This window comes from Onychostoma macrolepis, chromosome 01, assembly GCF_012432095.1.
Source record: "Onychostoma macrolepis isolate SWU-2019 chromosome 01, ASM1243209v1, whole genome shotgun sequence".
NCBI classification, from domain to species: domain Eukaryota; kingdom Metazoa; phylum Chordata; class Actinopteri; order Cypriniformes; family Cyprinidae; genus Onychostoma; species Onychostoma macrolepis.
This window is the reverse complement of record NC_081155.1, coordinates 6042250-6060355: the sequence shown is the minus strand read 5'-3', so window position 1 is coordinate 6060355 and position 18106 is coordinate 6042250. Positions and strand designations below refer to the sequence as shown.

Below are 18106 nucleotides of genomic sequence, written 5' to 3'. Positions count from 1 at the left end.
CCATCACCTAGATTCAGTATGCGGTCTTTGTGAAGAGATATTAATTTAAAGTTTTTGTAATAGATCTGTGATTATACAGTATAGGAACTAACAGCGTCATAATCATTTATGAAAGATTTTAAAAGTATGATAAGTGACAAACATTTTGAACTACAATGTCAGTTAAACACAAAGAGAGACATCAAGAATCAGTGTATGAATCTCAACAATGGTGACAATCAAAAGCTTCATGCTGCAATGCATGCTGGGTACCTAGTCTCTGTGCAGTGAGTGCACTTTGACCTCACATTAGTATGAGCACACAGTGAGGGCGCTGTGAGGTTACACTTTTAGCTCACTGTTACCTCACATTGTGACCTCATCACGAGTATCCTGTGAGCTCATAGTGACATCACTGTGAGATCAAATTGTTGACTGGGGTACACTATGTGATCGTGAAATGCATCGCACAATTCTTACTATGTTTTGAATTAAAAGCTGCTCTAGCGGTCCAGATCAGCAATAAAATGCGAATGGGCCATTAACGGAGACAAAGGGTATCTCTCCCGCTCAAAATACATGCCTCTGATTGGCCACTCCACCCACCAAATAGGTGCGGCCATGAACCATTAAAAGTTCTGAACCCAGACTAATCATGGCTCAAAAACTCTTCTTCTTGAGACAAACACACTCCAAAACTCTCTTCTTGAGTTTAACCTTCCGGCAGTGTTTACCTTCAACTTTGTGGATTTGCTGAGGACTTCTTCAACTCCCTCCTAAAGAAATCATCGAGAACCTCGTCTACCGCATCACGACTCTTATTCAGCAACGAACCAATGCAAGTAACCATTTACAACTGATTAGATGCGTGTTTAAGTTTGAACCCCTTTTTAAGGTGAATTGTGTCTTTGATGATTCTCATTTTAGGTTGTGGTTAATTGATGTGAAATACTGCCATTCTTTGCTCTTCTCTCTCTTTTCCTTACTTTCCTTCATTCTATAAATATATGTTTTGCTTAGTTTGTTTGTATGTTAGTTATAGTTTCGTTTATTAAATCCCTTATATTCACAATTGATTGTCTCTGTGTTCCGCTCACATTTCAAAGTCAATGAACGATTGCTCTTTGCTACATGCTAAACTACTGCTAGCACTGTAAGTAGGAAGGCTATTGTTTCTTGGCCAGAAAAGTAATCTTCCTAGAATTGATAAATAATTATATTGTCTGCTCGGTGGACGGACAGATCAAGTAATTGTAATATTGATTCTGCTACAGTTAATTCTAAGATCTAATCTAAATATTTATTATTAATTATAACCAGTTATAATTAATTATAAATAATTCCCTTTTTGAGCTAATTCGCTACACAACCGTTCCCTGTTTGATTATGTGGTATATTTTAGAGAAAAGAAATTGGTTTGAACATTTATGGAGACACATTTTAGCTCACGATGAACCTGATCAAAGTGATGCACACATCAGACGTCATGTGGTTAATGTTGTGTAATCTGTCTTCTGTCGCTGGCGGTCTGGGTTCGGTTCTGCTGGTTCTGGTTCTGTGTTCTGGAACGTTCCTCGTCCTGAAAAAGAGGAAAAGGAAATCTGGGACAGGTAACAGTTTATTTGTGATTATAAAGTCCTTTTTGAGGATCTGAATAGATTTGACTTTGACTTCTACTCTCTTTTCGTTTTCCCTTCAGCTTTATTTCAGCAAAATGTGCAGCACAGTACAGAGGTGGGTGATTAAATCTTTACCTGCAGAAGATCAGAAATACATGTTACATTATTGTTTGATGAGCAGTGAATGTTATCTATAAAAACTAGCAAATATTTTTTGTACATGCTGTTTTTCAGTCTGCATCACACCTCAACACCCGCCCACAAGACTCTACTGTTTATGCCACAGTAACCAGTCAGCAGCCTGATTCAAACCCCAGTCGCATCAACTCAACCGATCAGGTGACATATGCAGTCTGTGATTATTATGCTAATATGAAGCCGCCTGAACCAACAACAGACAGCAGAACAGAACTGATCTCCTCAACAGTGACACATCCACAAAACATCAAGACAAACGACGGACCGATATATTCAGTGATCAAACATAAATAATAAAATACTGTCAAAACTTCTGCAACAGACATCTGGCATAACGGCGCTGCTGAAATAAACAATAGAAATAATCACAGAAATTGTAATGGTTTCCTCTACAAATACCATTACAAACATCACAAACCATCAACTATTAAGCATTAAAACCATTACAAAATGGTTTCCTGTAGTGTGTTTTGGGACATATTCCATAAGGATGTAATGATTTTAACAAGCCACTAATAAAAATGACCAGTAGAGACCCACAGAGACCACATTACAGTTTCCATTAAAACCAATACAAATCCCGTTATAACCAGTAAAACCAGCACAAATTCTGTAATGGTTTCTATTGTTTTTTTGTTTTTGTTTTTTTGTTTGTTTGTCTGTTTTTTTCAGCAGGGGCTGAACTCATGAAAAATAGACTAACTATTGAAGGTTAACTTAATGAAACTGAGAGCAGTTACAACAGCTAAAGTCTTGAATTTGATCAAATATACACTTATGAATGCAAGTACTGTGCTGTTTAGGTCTGTATAATATATGGACAGAAGGCACTGTTTAGATCGGTGTCATTGTGAAGATGTTGTTTAAAGCTGGATGTGGTTAAAGAGACAGAAAGGGGAAGGAAACATGATGCTGCATTTCTTCACTCAGCTCGGAAGAGAAAGACTGTAACGTTTGTCACAGAATTTGGTCTCATATTACAGTAAAATGTTCAGCGTGTGTGTCGTTCTGCTCGTCTTTTCCAGCATCTGTACAGGTGAGTTCAAGACTCGGAGGTCTTTTGTGCAGAGTTTGACATGTTTTCATGTTTTTTATTACTGCATGATGATTCAGTGATTATAGTTAAACATTATTATTCAGTTCTGATATCTCTTGCTCACACATAACAGCTCTATATAATGATGTTTCTGTTTTCAGTTGTTGTTGGTGCTCCAGAAACAGTCACAGGACTCAGAGGAGAGAGACTAGACATCGGATGCAGCTATGAATCTGGATATGAGTCACATTCAAAGTATTTTTGTAAAGGCGAGTGTATCTTTTTATTTAGAAACATCATGGTTAAAACAGGATCTCCAGCTGAAGACGAGAGATTCTCTCTGACTGACGACACGACGGCCAGAGTTTTCACCGTCAGCATCACTGACCTGAGATCAACTGATCAAGGACTATACTGGTGTGCTGTGGAGGGACTTTGCCTTTTAACGATGTCTATTCAGAGATACAGTTGCAGGTTTCACAGGGTAAGTGATTAACTTTATTAGATGTCATAGAATGTGTGAAATTATTAAATCTTGTAAGTCGACTGTTGCGTTGATTGTCTGCTTAGACTCAGACATAGACTCGTGTGTTCAGTATAAAATACATCATTTAGCCAGAGATTACATGAAAGATTATATGTATATTTATATGAAAATTTGTGTGAAAATTTGAATCAGTGTCGTTAAGTTGATCTTTTCTGTCATCCATCAGATAACAAGATCACTGAACTTTCGACCATCAGCTCGTTTACAAACACACCATCATATTTCAGCACAACAGAACCGAATCCACGATCCAGCAGCATCACAATCACAGAAAGAAAAGAAACAATCACAGATCAGCACAGTTTCTCGACAGGTCGGTTCATCTGTCTGTCACTGCATATCTTAATTGTACATGAATAAATATATTACATGACTCTTTTGAGATTAAATGTGTGTTTAATGTCTTACCGTACATGTAGGGTCTGAAATCTACATCTGTGTTAAAGACTGAAGATTCAGTCCCTGGATATTTGCTTCCTTGTTGTTATAAAGTACTTTAAGCTGCTTTAGATAAGAAACTGTTTTCAATAGAAAATTATCTTCATATTAACAAAAATGATATGAGCGGTTTGTGTGTGCTTCATTTATGTGTGTCCATGAGCAGCATGTTCATGTTTCATTGATGTTTTTCTCTCTGTCATTGACTCGTCAAAAAGAGAGCGAAACAACAAGGATAGGAAGTACTGTAGTTTGAGTCAATGAGCTAAACACTAGTTAGTAGTGATGGTGAAATGAAGCTTCATGAAGCATTAAGATATTCAGCCAAGTGGTTCACAAAAGAGTTAATTTCTGGAGGCTTCACAATACCACCTGGTGGCCAAAGAGTGTAAAACAAGCATATATATATATATATATATATATAGAAATTAACCCTTCTGTGAACCAAGCGTAATGCTTCATGAAGCTTCATTTCACCATCACTACTAGTTAGCACACAAACTACACTACCCATGATGCAACAGTGCCCTCAATGATTACATAGAATGAAATATTTTGGATAAAAGCGATTGGTTTGAACATTTCTGGAGATGCACTTTAACTCTTGTAGCTCATGATGAATCTGATCAAAGTGATGCACACATCAGACGTCATGTGGTTAAAGCATTTTCCACTGAAGTGTTGAGGTTCACCATCGCGGTTTCACTTCAGTTACAGAAAATAACAACAATATATTTCAAATATTCTGAACATTACAATAATCAAAATGATTTTTATACAGTTTTAAGAGGTTATTTATTCAACAGTATAATAAGAATCAGTGCTGTGTTGTTTTGTGTTTAATGTTGTGTTCAGATCTGTCTTCTGTCGCTGGCGGTCTGGGTTCGGTTCTGCTGGTTCTGGTTCTGTGTTCTGGAATGTTCCTCGTCCTGAAAAAGAGGAAAAGGAAATCTGGGACAGGTAACAGTTTATTTGTGATTATAAAGTCTTTGTGAATGTTTGAGTTGATTTGACTTTGTCTTTTCTCTCTTTTCATGCACCTTTCAGCTTTATTTCAGCAAAATGTGCAGCACAGTACAGAGGTGGGTGATTAAATCTTTACCTGCAGAAGATCAGAAATGATTATCAGTATTATCTATATAAACTAGTAAATTATTGATGTATATGTTGTTCTTCAGAGTGTCCACATGTATGAGATCACAAACAGTGACCCTGGACCATCTGATGTCATCGCTGCAACATCCTCGTCCAATCAGACGCCTGCATCACACCTAAACACCCGCCCACAAGACTCTACTGTTTATGCCACAGTAACCAATCAGAAGCCTGATTCAAACCCCAGTCGCATCAACTCCACCAATCAGGTGACAGATACAGACTGTGATGATTATGCTAATATGAAGTCGCCTGAACCAACAACAGACAGCAGAACAGAACTGATCTACTCAACAGTGACACATCCACAAAACATCAAGACAAACGACGGACCGATATATTCAGTGATCAAACATAAATAAAAAAGAATGTCAAAATTTGTTTAAAAAAGTGTTTTTGACACATTTTCGACAAAACAGTTTAACTAAAGTGTATAATGTGTAAAGTTCATAGGATCTTAATACATTTTTAATAAACTTTAATCTTGCTAACATGAAAAGTTAAATAAATGCAAAAGTGAATTATGTGAACTTCAATCTTCTTTGTAATTAGCACGCCTCATCTACAGTTAAATAAATGAAGTCGATAAAAAGGTAAATTACTCTTCTCTTTAGCCTGTTTAGCTTAGTTCCTCTCCTGTAGCTGATGTGGAGTGAGTCAGCGTTGCCAGATCTGACTCAAAATGTACAACTTCCATAGCTAAAATAGACATCTTTCAGTCACTGCTATGCATTACACACATTTATAACTAGAAAACCATAGAAGTAGTAATCATAAAATCAGCATGAAAAAGTCAAGGGTCAAGAGCCCTACTAAAGCAAACACTACTCACCACGATGGTAGCGTCAAACAAAACAATGAAACATCATCATCTAAATCTGTTAAGTCTCAATAAGCGCTTTTGTAGATGTCTAACAGAAATAAGAACCCCGCTCATCTTTTTGGGTTCACAATGAGTTCATATATTACTCACACTGTGAGTATCACCGTATGAGAATGATGTGATGTCACTGTGATCATCGTGTGATCTCACGTGTTGACTGGGTAACCAGCCCTGAACTGGGCCAGAACAAGTTTTAATAGTGCTACCCAATTTCAGCCTTTAGTAAACCACATAGAGACCAGTCTTTAACCAGAAACCCCAAAACAGCCATTAAAAAGCCAAAAAAAAATAACAACTCAGCCACGGATCCATCAATAGGCAGTAAAACACACAATCACACCTTTAGACAATTAAGCATCTGTAACTCACACTTCTTTAGATTGTGAGGGAAAGACTTTCTGGCTCAGCTGAGTATCAAACCAGAGATCTTCTTGCTGTGAGGAGACAGCATTTCCCACTGAGCCTGATGCTGTGCTTAGCCACAGACATTAAATACAGGTACAGACATTCACAGGTACAAAACTCTGTTTGGATAGATGCTGAAATGTACAACATACACAGCAAAATCCTCAGTGAACTCTGCACACAATGTTAAAGGAAACACTAAAGGAGTGTTGAAGTTCACGAGATGAATGATCAAATTAAATGATCAAATAACTGATGATTGAGCATTTGGTAAAATCTACTGCAAGTCAAACACATAAAATCTCTGAAGATCTCAGCAGAGGATGATTAAACAACTCCACAAACCGCATCACCAGCTTCACTCATTACTAACCAGACTGACTTTATTTCTGTCAGACATCTACAGCTCTAATTTATAATTAATTGATGTTTAGATGTTGGTTTACTTCATTTGAAGTCACCATTGTGGTGGGCAGTGTTTGCTTTAGTTGGGATCTTGGTCCTCATACTCCTTGTCTTAACTTTTTTTTTTTGGTTGTTGTAACTGTGTGTTTGTAAAGCACAGTTGTTGTGGCAAAGAAAACCAAGATGTAATAAAATCACTGTCTTCTTGTCTGGATGGTGATGAAAAAGTCATAATAAAATAAGCATCTAATAACTTTAACGTTTTGTTGGTAGTTGTAATGTCGTTTTGCTTTTAATGCTATAATCACGTATTCTGAAGGCGTGTAAAATGCATGTTCACAAAATGCTAATTTGAGCAAAATGCTAATCACGTGGTCACACACAGACATCAAGATTTTGCATATGCATCAGCGCAGTGGTTACAATCAAAACCAAAAAGCTTGGGAATCCAGGATGTGGAATTAAGGAGGAAGCAAGTTTTGTATTATGAAGCCACCCTTCATGCATTGCGCAACATGAAGCTTTTTTTAGTTTTTATTGTCCGCGTTGTTGTGATTCATATGCAAAATCTTGATGTCTGTCTTCAGGATGTGTGATCATTTTAATGCTATTAGTATACTATATTGCAGTTTCAGGTTAGTGGCTATAAATGTCAAAGGTGAACAAAATTCACAATAAAACACCATTATAACTTTTGATGAAAACTTAAACTTACTCAATGCTTGTTTTGTTATGATTTCATCATCACCATCAAGATAGGAAGATAGCATCTGATCTCATTCTCTCTTGGCTTTCTTTGCCACAACAAATGTGCTTTACAAACACACAGTTACAGCAGCCAAAGAAAAGCTAACACAAGAAGTATGAGGACCAAGACCCCAACTAAAGCAAATGCTGCCCACCACAATTGTGACTTCAAACGAAATAAACATCAACATCAACATCTAAACCAATTATTTTGATGTTTTGATATATTTACGGTAAGAAATTTACAAAATATCTTCATAATTTTGTCCCATACAATGTATTTTTGCCTATTGCTACAAATATACCCCAGCGACTTAAGACTGGTTTTGTGGTCCAGAGTCACATATTTGTGATATTTACCCAGAGGGCATTTTTTTTCACCTAATCTTATGTTTGCTTCATCTTTCATTTTAAATTCTTACATTTGATTTCTTACAAATTCTTACAATTCAGTTGTAAAAGGGCAGTTGTAATAGGGCTGTTACCAATTAAATTAAATAATTTATACTAAAAAATATTACAATTTACAACTGCATTTAATTGTAAATTATTAGATTGTTTATTGACCATTGTCTCTATGTATTCTCTTACTGCTTGTAACTGGTCTTTTTATGAATGATTTAACTTCCTTTTTATTAAAATAATAATAATAAAATGTTGACATTAAAATGACATTCCTGTGATATGATTTGATCCTCTCTATATGTGAGGCAGTGCTGCTGTTGTTAACACAGTTGCATTCAGATAAGCCTCCATTTTTGTATGCAACACTCGCTTTTCACAATCAAACTAGCAACCACTGGATAAAATTAGACCTACACTACATGTTTTTTTTTTTTTTTTTTTTGTAATTCAGTGTTTTCGTTTATTTTCAAAGTAACATATAGGTTACAACAAGAAAAAGTACCAGACAGACAACTACTATCCCCCACAACCTCCCCCCAACCCTCACCCAACCCAACCGCACATCAGGAATTTGAAAAAAAAAAAAAAAATAGAAAGTAAATAAATAAATAAAATACAGATACATAAATAAAATAACTACAAAAATAATAGAAATGGTTTAAATGACCAAGATCTCCCTAACTGAAAATATACAGTTCTTCCACATAGACAAAATGACCGGTTTAGCATGAGTGGTCCGTGCTGATGACAGTTCCAAATACAGTATCTCAAGTAAGGAATGTAACCAATGCTTGATAGAAAGGTCATGAGGAGGTTTCCATCGTTGAACTAAAAGTTTCTTTGCAGCAGTCGAGGCAGCCAACCAAAATTTACAGTCCTTCTCTTTTAGAGGAAATTGAGAGTTCAACAAAAACAGAACAGGGTCTTTGGGAAAATGAATCTTAGTGACCTTGTACAGAACATCAAGCACCATATCCCAAAAATCTTGCACATCTGGACATTCCCAAAGCATATGCATCAGCGTGCCCAAGCAACCTGGCCCACAAAAATTACAATAAGGATGTGGTGATAAGCCTATAACATGTCTTGTGCGCATGGTTAAATATGCCCTGTGAATAATTTTAAAATGAATGAATTGATGGTTGGGGTTTGTGGATGCATGAAATGTATTATCCCATACGGTTTCCCATTCAATGCTTCTATTAATGGGAATCAACTCAGCTAACCATGCTCTTGCTTTTTGTTAATAAATTTTTTTTTTTTATCTCACTGTTCCTATCAATGTTGCATAAGGTTTATTTATTTATTTATTAATGCTTAATAGTAACCCTAGAATGTTATCAAACAGTTTAAAATAGCTGGGCTAAGACATATACCCCCCTACCAGTTACTTTTAGACGAAACCTGCGCTCCCTTTCTCCTTCCCATCTTTCCTCTGTGGTATCCTCCTCTCTTCCTTCACCCACCCATTTCTCATCTCTGGATGTAAACGCAGCTACTGAGACTTTATGCTCTACCTTAACCTCTTGTCTAGGCGACATTTGTCCTCTCTCCTCTAGGCCCGCACGGGCTGCTCCTTCCAACCCCTGGTTATCCGAGGTTCTTCGTGAACATCGGACTACACTCAGAGCGGCAGAGAGAAAATGGCGCAAATCAAACGATCTGTCGGACCTCAGTAGGTACCAGTCTATGCTCACATCCTTCTCTGCTAAAGTCCACACTGCCAAATCCTCACATTTCCGCAACAAGATCGACAGCGCTCCAGACATGCGTAATCTCTTCAGAACATTTAATTCCCTCCTCTGTCCCCCTCCACCTCCTCCCTCCACCTCTATTACAGCTGATGACTTTGCCACTTTCTTTACAGACAAAACTAGATCAATCAGTGGTCAGTTTTCACCTCCACGCACACAGGACCCTCACCCTACCACATCCACTGCTAAAACTCCCATCTTTTCTTTCTGTCCACTCACTGAAGCTGAAGTATCCAAGCTTCTCCTCTCCAACCATCCTACAACATGTCCTCTTGACCCAATCCCCTCACACCTTCTCCAAGCAATCTCACCCACACTCTTACCTGCACTCACACATCATCAACACATCCCTACTCACAGGTAACTTCCCATTGCGTTCAAGCAGGCTCGGGTAACCCCACTGCTCAAAAACCTACATTAAACACTTCTCTTATAGAAAACTACAGACCTGTCTCTCTCCTTCCGTTCATAGCGAAAACACTTGAACGAGTTGTCTTCAACCAAGTCTCACTGTTTCTTTCACAGAACGACAAACTGGATGCTAAACAGTCAGGTTTCAGGAGGGGCCATTCAACTGAGACTGCGCTTCTCTCGGTCACTGAAGCCCTGCAATTGCAAAGCCCATTCCAAATCATCAGTCCTCATTCTGCTGGACCTATCTGCCGCTTTTGACACTGTCAATCATCAGATACTCCTGTCCACCCTCTCATCACTGGGCATCTCTGGCATTCCACTTCGCTGGTTTGAATCCTATCTCACTGGTAGGTCTTTCAGGGTGGCCTGGGAGGTGAGGTATCCAAAGCACATACACTGGTCACTGGGGTTCCTCAGGGATCAGTTCTTGAACCCTCCTCTTCTCCACATACACTACATCACTGGGTCCCATCATACAGGCACATGGATTCTCATACCATTGCTACGCTGATGACACACAGCTCTACCTCTCTTTTCAACCAGATGATCCAACGGTAACTGCAAGGATCTCAGGTTGCCTGGCGGACATCTCGGCATGGATGAAAGAACATCACCTGCAGCTCAACCTGGCAAAGACTGAGCTTCTTGTCCTCCCTGCCACTCCGACTCTACAGCATGACTTCACGATCCAGTTAGGTTCATCAACAATAACCCCATCAACTTCGGTCAGAAATCTTGGTGTAATCTTTGATGATCAGCTGACCTTCAAAGACCACATTACAAAACTGCTCGATCTTGCAGGTTTGCACTATATAACATCAGAAAGATCAGGCCCTTTCTGACAGAGCATGCTGCACAACTTCTTGTCCAGGCCCTTGTCATTTCTAGGCTGGACTATTGCAATGCTCTTCTGGCTGGACTTCCGTCTAATACAGTCAAACCTCTACAAATGATTCAGAATGCAGCGGCACGACTGGTCTTCAACGAGCCCAAAAGAGCCCATGTTACACCTCTCTTTATCTCCCTGCACTGGCTACCAATCACGGCTCGCATCAAGTTCAAGACACTGATGCTTGCATATAGAACAACCACTGGCTCAGCACCCGTTTACTTGCACTCTCTATTAACAAACTACATCCCTCCAGAAATCTGAGATCTGCTAGTGAGCGACGCCTCGTGATACCATCACAGAGGCGCAAAATCACTCTCTAGATCATTCTCATTCACCATTCCTGGCTGGTGGAACGATCTTCCCACCTCTATCCGGAATGCTGGATCCCTGTCAATCTTCAAGCAACAACTGAAAACTCATCTCTTTCGACAGCACTTGACTTCATCCTAAACTTAAAAAAAAAAAAATTATCTTTACTTATTCCTTCCTTTGGTAGTTTGTATTTATTTGAACAATGTCTGAGACTTGGTGTTGCAAGCACTTCGTATGTCTGATTGCCTCTTCAAGATTAATCGCTCGATGTATTCCCCAATTGTAAGTCGCTTTGGATAAAAGCGTCTGCTAAATGACTAAATGTAAATGTAAAATGTAAATAGGAGGCCACTAGGTGTTTTCAATTTCCTGATTCTGAAATAACATGTAATACTCTGCACATTATCCGCAGCCAAACGTCCCGTAATAAATCCTGATTGGTCTGGGTCAATTAATTTATGAATCACTGATTGTAGGCGACAGGCAATAACTCTAGCATATATTTTTAAATCTTCATTAATCAAGGAAATAGGCCTATAATTAGAGCAATCCGAATGGTCTTTGCGGGTTTAGGTAAGACTGTAATTAAAGCCGTATTAAGATCTTTATGAAGGAGGCCCTTGGATATGGCGTCATTAATAGTGCGTAACCATATGTGACCTAGTAAATCCCACAGCACCAAATATAAATCAACTGGGATGCCGTCAATTCCGGCGACTTCCCTTATGTGAACCCAATACCGCTTTATGCAATTCTTCCAGTGTAATTTCAGAGTCTAGACTATCAGCTTCTTCCTTTGAAAGTTTGGTTAAATTCAACTGGTCAAAAAAACTATTTAACTGGTCTATGTTGGGTTGCGTTTATGAAGTGTATAATTTTTCAAAAAATGCCTTGAATGTTTTATTGATGTCTGTGGGATTCGAGGTGAGACCACCTTTATGGCTTTTGATTGCCTGAATGTTAAAACGTTGCTCATGTTTTTCAGAGTGGCGCAAGGAGTCGACTCTGTTTGCTTCCATCTATGTAATATTTATGTTTTGTAATATGCATTAAATATTCTGTTCTCTGTCAAGCAAGTCATTAAGAGCAGCCCTTTCAACATTTAGTTTCTGTTGCGTTTCTTTAGAAAATGTACATCCTAATTCCTTCTCTAATTCCCCACATTTACTCTCCAATGCTGATAATTGTTCAAGATAGTTCTTTTTAAGTCTAGCAGAGAAGGAGATGGTATTATTCCTTAAAAACCCTTTGATAGATGCCCAGAACATGTCTTGATTAGAAACCGAATTTTGGTTTAAATTAATAAATTCAATCAGTTCTGCTCTCAGTTGAGAAAGAAAGTCTTCATTTTGTAGTAAAAAAGTATTAAACCTCCATCTGGAAGGTTTACAGAGAGTGTTAATCTGGAGATGTGCAAGCACGGCATTATGATCTGAGATGCTTTGTGGCAAAAATTCAATATTATTTAGATCTGAAAGTAATGATGACGAAAATAAAATGTAGTCAATTCTTGAGAATGATTTGTTACTTGGGGAAAAATAGGTATATTCTTTGGCTGTAGGATTATTTAGACGCCAAGCATCACACACATCTAAATCCATAGTGAACAATCTCAATGCTGTAGAAGACTGAGATTGTGCTATTGAAATTGACGGATTGGAACGATCCAAAACTGTGTCAAGCACAGCATTCATGTCCGCTCCAATGATAATTGAGTAGCCATTAAAAGATAAGAGTGTTTTCAAAACATTTGGAAAAAAGAAGGTATCATATGAATTTGGGGCATAAATATTAACAAATGCCAAGCTCTTTCCTTCTATTGAAGTACAACAATATGCAACTCTGCCATCATTATCTGAACCTGTATATTCAACAGTGAAGTTAGAGTTACGTTTGAGTAAAATTATCACCCCTTTCTTTTAGAATTACAGCTTGATGACACTATGGGAATATAATGCCTGTTTTGCATTCTTTGGTTGTCCGATGCAATTAGGTGGGTTTCTTGGAGGAATGCTACATCAATCTTTTTCTGTGTAAAAGATCTAAAACCTTTATGCGTTTGGTAGGAGCGTTTAACCCCTAACATTCAGTGACAGAATGTTTATTCTAACCATAATCTATAATTGGGAACTCACATAAATTGACATGTAAAGCTTATAGCATATCAAAAAGCTATCCATTAGAATGTTCACAGAGGTAAACAGAAAACTTGAAATTCCTGAGTGCTTTATGCGCCTAAGCGCCCCCTCCCTCTCCCAAATCCCCCATTTAGCCAACGTCTGTGGCGATCGCGAGGCAATGTCTAAACACTAATCACCTCATCAGCCTCCCTGAGAATTTGACAATTGAGGAAAGTTAGATTTATAAAACAAAACAATCGAACGTAAAACTGTAGTCTAACATGGGACAACTCCCTAACTGAATTTTTGTTGCGCAAAGTTTAAACTAGGCTCTACAACATCTTTATCAACCAATCATACGGCAGTTAAATTGTAGCTCTTAATACAACAGTATCTAACACCCTAAACAGAAAAACATTTGTTATAAAGAGCGTTTGAAATCAGAATGCATTTGAACAAAAATAGAAATCTAGTTACCACTTCACTTTGATGAATAGCACGGGTGTGAGCTGAAAACGACTTTTGTCCATGTATAACACAGGTTTGTTAGCAAAACATCAAAAGGTTTATATAAAAAAAAAAAAAAAAAAAAAAAATAAAAATAATAATTTATACGGCCTCCTCCATTGGTTCCTGGAACTGAAGATTTAGATATCTGCGAGCCGTCGGAACCGTCGCGCAATCCAAACCCTCGATGTATTTATCAGCGTCGTCTGGAGATTCAAACGAATGTTTCTGGCCCTTGTAGGTGACTCTTAGTAATGCTGGATAAATCAGGAACGTTTCGGCGCCTTTCTGGTGGAGCTTTGCTCTAACGGCCGAAAATGCCTTCCTCCTTTGCGCCGTCTCAGGACTGTAATCAGCATAGAATTCCAGACTCGTTCCTCCAGGCAGAGTGGGTTTTGTTTTACGTGCACCTTGAAGGATGGCTTGCCTGTCAGGATAACGGAGAAGACGAAATATCATCGAACGTGGTTTGGGTGAGTTGGAGTTGGAGTATACTCGGTGAGCTCTGTCAATCTCGATCGGGCACGGGCGTGCTGAAAGCTCTGGAATCCATTTGGGTAACATTTTTTGAAGAAAGCCGACGGGATCGTCCCCTTCCATTCCCGTTGGTAGATTAACCAGGCGGACATTGTTACGACGCGACCGATCTTCCAAATCACTGCATTTTCGTTGCATCCGTTCAATCTGAGACAGGTAAAGATTCGTATCTTTTTTTGTTTTATGGAGACTGCCTTGAAGATTGTCCACGTTCGTTGTGATAGTCGCCAAACTTTTACTCAGAGAGTCCATTTCTTCTTTCAGTGTTCGAAGAACAGCGCCATTCTCGTTGATATATTCATTAAAGGGAATAAGAGCCGTCTTTATTGCCTCTGTTAGCATGCTGGAAACCATTTCGTGCATAGCCTTCTGTTGCGCTTCGATTGCATGGCTAACAATGGAGGCCACGTCGTCGTCGAACGTTTTGAGGCGTTTTCCGCCCGCAGCTTGTTTTTGAGGAGACATCCCTTTTTTACCAGTTGCCATTCTTAGAGTATAACTGATACGTTAACAGAAAAAGAAATGATCTTTCCTCAATATGAAAGAAATTACAGAAAATAGGAGGTTTTTGTCGGAGCCTAGTGCTGAGCTGTCATCTTGCAGCGCGCGCCACCGGAAGTGTACACTACATATGTTTTTCTTGTTCGATAAACCGTTTCACTCAGAATGTCACAATGCAATAGATCGTCATTTGCAACTTTCATTTCATGCCAACATTAAAGGTGACAGCCATTTCTCAGAGAAAAATATTTAATAGAAAATCTTTCTTTTAGGCAAGGAAAAGAAAAAGAAGAAAGACACTAGTGACCCAGTCAACACGTGAGATCACGCGATGATCACAGTGACGTCACACCATTCTCATACGGTGATCCTCACAGTGAGAGTAATATATGAGCTCATTGTGAATTCAAAACGTTGAGCAGGTTAAGAGGAGGCAGCTCAAATATCAGTCGCTGGGGGACATTCTACTTCCTGTTTCTCAACACTATTACAGAGATATCACAGTGCTCTCACATGATGAGCTCATGAGTGCACGCCCAGCTAACAGATTTCTGTTATAAGAACCTTCTCCAAACATACAACTGACTTCCAGACACAGCCTTGATGAAATCAACTGAAATAAACAAATCACCAGCTTCACTCATTATTAACCAGACTGACTTAATTTCTGTCAGACATCTTCAAAAGTGCTTATTGGGAATTAACAGAGATTTAGATGATGATGTTTTATTGTTTTGTTTGATGTTACCATCAAAGTGATTAGTGTTTGCTTTAGTTGGGCTCTTGACCCTTGACTTCATAACATTATATTTTTAGGCTGCTGTAGTTGTGTTTGTAAAGCACATTTGTTATGGCAAGAAACCCAAAAGAGACTGCAACCAGGTGGTTTGTTATTGATGATAACAACACAGTCATCACCTAGATTCAATATGCAGTCTTGGTCTTGGGAAGTTGTGGCCTAATGGTTAAAGAGTCGGACTTGTACTCGTAATCCAAAGGTTGCGAGTTTGAGTCTCGGGCCGGAAGAGATTGTAGGTGGGGAGTGGATGTACAGCGCTCTCTGTACAGTGCTCTCTCCAGCCTCAATACTACGAATGAGGTGCCCTTGAGCAAGGCACCGAACCCCCAACTGCTTCCCGGGCACCGCAGCATAAATGGCTGCCCACTGCTCCGGGGGTGTGTACACTTTGGATGGGTTAATTGCAGAGCACAAATTCCAAGCATGGGTCACCATACTTGGCCGTATGACACGTCACTTTCATAATCATTTATGAAGAACTACAACAGCATAAGACACAAACATTATTAACTACTCTGTCATTTAAACACAAAGAGAAACATCAAGAATCAGTGTATGAATCTCAACAATGGTGACAATCAAAAGCTTCATGCTGCAATGCATGCTGGGTACCTAGTCTCTGTGCAGTGAGTGCACTTTGACCTCACATTAGTATGAGCACACAGTGAGGTTACACTTTTAGCTCACTGTTACCTCACATTGTGACCTCATCACGAGTATCCTGTGAGCTCATGGTGACATCACTGTGAGATCAAATTGTTGACTGGGGAGAGTGATGAGTTAAACTCTTCATCATCTTCATCCTCCTCCTCCTCCTCCTCCTCCTCCTCCTCCTCCTCCTCCTCCTCCTCCTCCTCCTCCTCCTCCTCCTCCTCCTCCTCCTCCTCCTCCTCCTCCTCCTCCTCCTCCTCCTCCTCCTCCTCCTCCTCCTCCTCCTCCTCCTCCTCCTCCTCCTCCTCCTCCTCCTCCTCCTCCTCCTCCTCCTCCTCCTCCTCCTCCTCCTCCTCCTCCTCCTCCTCCTCCTCCTCCTCCTCCTCCTCCTCCTCCTCCTCCTCCTCCTCCTCCTCCTCCTCCTCCTCCTCCTCCTCCTCCTCCTCCTCCTCCTCCTCCTCCTCCTCCTCCTCCTCCTCCTCCTCCTCCTCCTCCTCCTCCTCCTCCTCCTCCTCCTCCTCCTCCTCCTCCTCCTCCTCCTCCTCCTCCTCCTCCTCCTCCTCCTCCTCCTCCTCCTCCTCCTCCTCCTCCTCCTCCTCCTCCTCCTCCTCCTCCTCCTCCTCCTCCTCCTCCTCCTCCTCCTCCTCCTCCTCCTCCTCCTCCTCCTCCTCCTCCTCCTCCTCCTCCTCCTCCTCCTCCTCCTCCTCCTCCTCCTCCTCCTCCTCCTCCTCCTCCTCCTCCTCCTCCTCCTCCTCCTCCTCCTCCTCCTCCTCCTCCTCCTCCTCCTCCTCCTCCTCCTCCTCCTCCTCCTCCTCCTCCTCCTCCTCCTCCTCCTCCTCCTCCTCCTCCTCCTCCTCCTCCTCCTCCTCCTCCTCCTCCTCCTCCTCCTCCTCCTCCTCCTCCTCCTCCTCCTCCTCCTCCTCCTCCTCCTCCTCCTCCTCCTCCTCCTCCTCCTCCTCCTCCTCCTCCTCCTCCTCCTCCTCCTCCTCCTCCTCCTCCTCCTCCTCCTCCTCCTCCTCCTCCTCCTCCTCCTCCTCCTCCTCCTCCTCCTCCTCCTCCTCCTCCTCCTCCTCCTCCTGTCACTGTGATCATCGCGTGATCTCACGTGTTGACTGGGTAGTGCTGAGCTGTCATCTTGCAGCGCCACGGAAGTGTACACTACATATGTTTTTCTTGTTCGATAAACCGTTTCACTCAGAATGTCACAATGCAATAGATCGTCATTTGCAACTTTCATTTCATGCCAACATTAAAGGTGACAGCCATTTCTCAGAGAAAAATATTTAATAGAAAATCTTTCTTTTAGGCAAGGAAAAGAAAAAGAAGAAAGACACTAGTGACCCAGTCAACACGTGAGATCACGCGATGATCACAGTGACGTCACACCATTCTCATACGGTGATCCTCACAGTGAGAGTAATATATGAGCTCATTGTGAATTCAAAACGTTGAGCAGGTTAAGAGGAGGCAGCTCAAATATCAGTCGCTGGGGGACATTCTACTTCCTGTTTCTCAACACTATTACAGAGATATCACAGTGCTCTCACATGATGAGCTCATGAGTGCACGCCCAGCTAACAGATTTCTGTTATAAGAACCTTCTCCAAACATACAACTGACTTCCAGACACAGCCTTCGATGAAATCAACTGAAATAAACAAATCACCAGCTTCACTCATTATTAACCAGACTGACTTAATTTCTGTCAGACATCTTCAAAAGTGCTTATTGGGAATTAACAGAGATTTAGATGATGATGTTTTATTGTTTTGTTTGATGTTACCATCAAAGTGATTAGTGTT

At 40.2% G+C, this 18106-nt stretch overlaps 1 pseudogene; it reads left to right on the top strand.

The window, feature by feature from the left end:
• LOC131549386 (CMRF35-like molecule 5) lies at positions 1 to 5493 on the top strand (annotated as a pseudogene).
• Positions 5494 to 18106: the final 12613 nt, after the last annotated feature.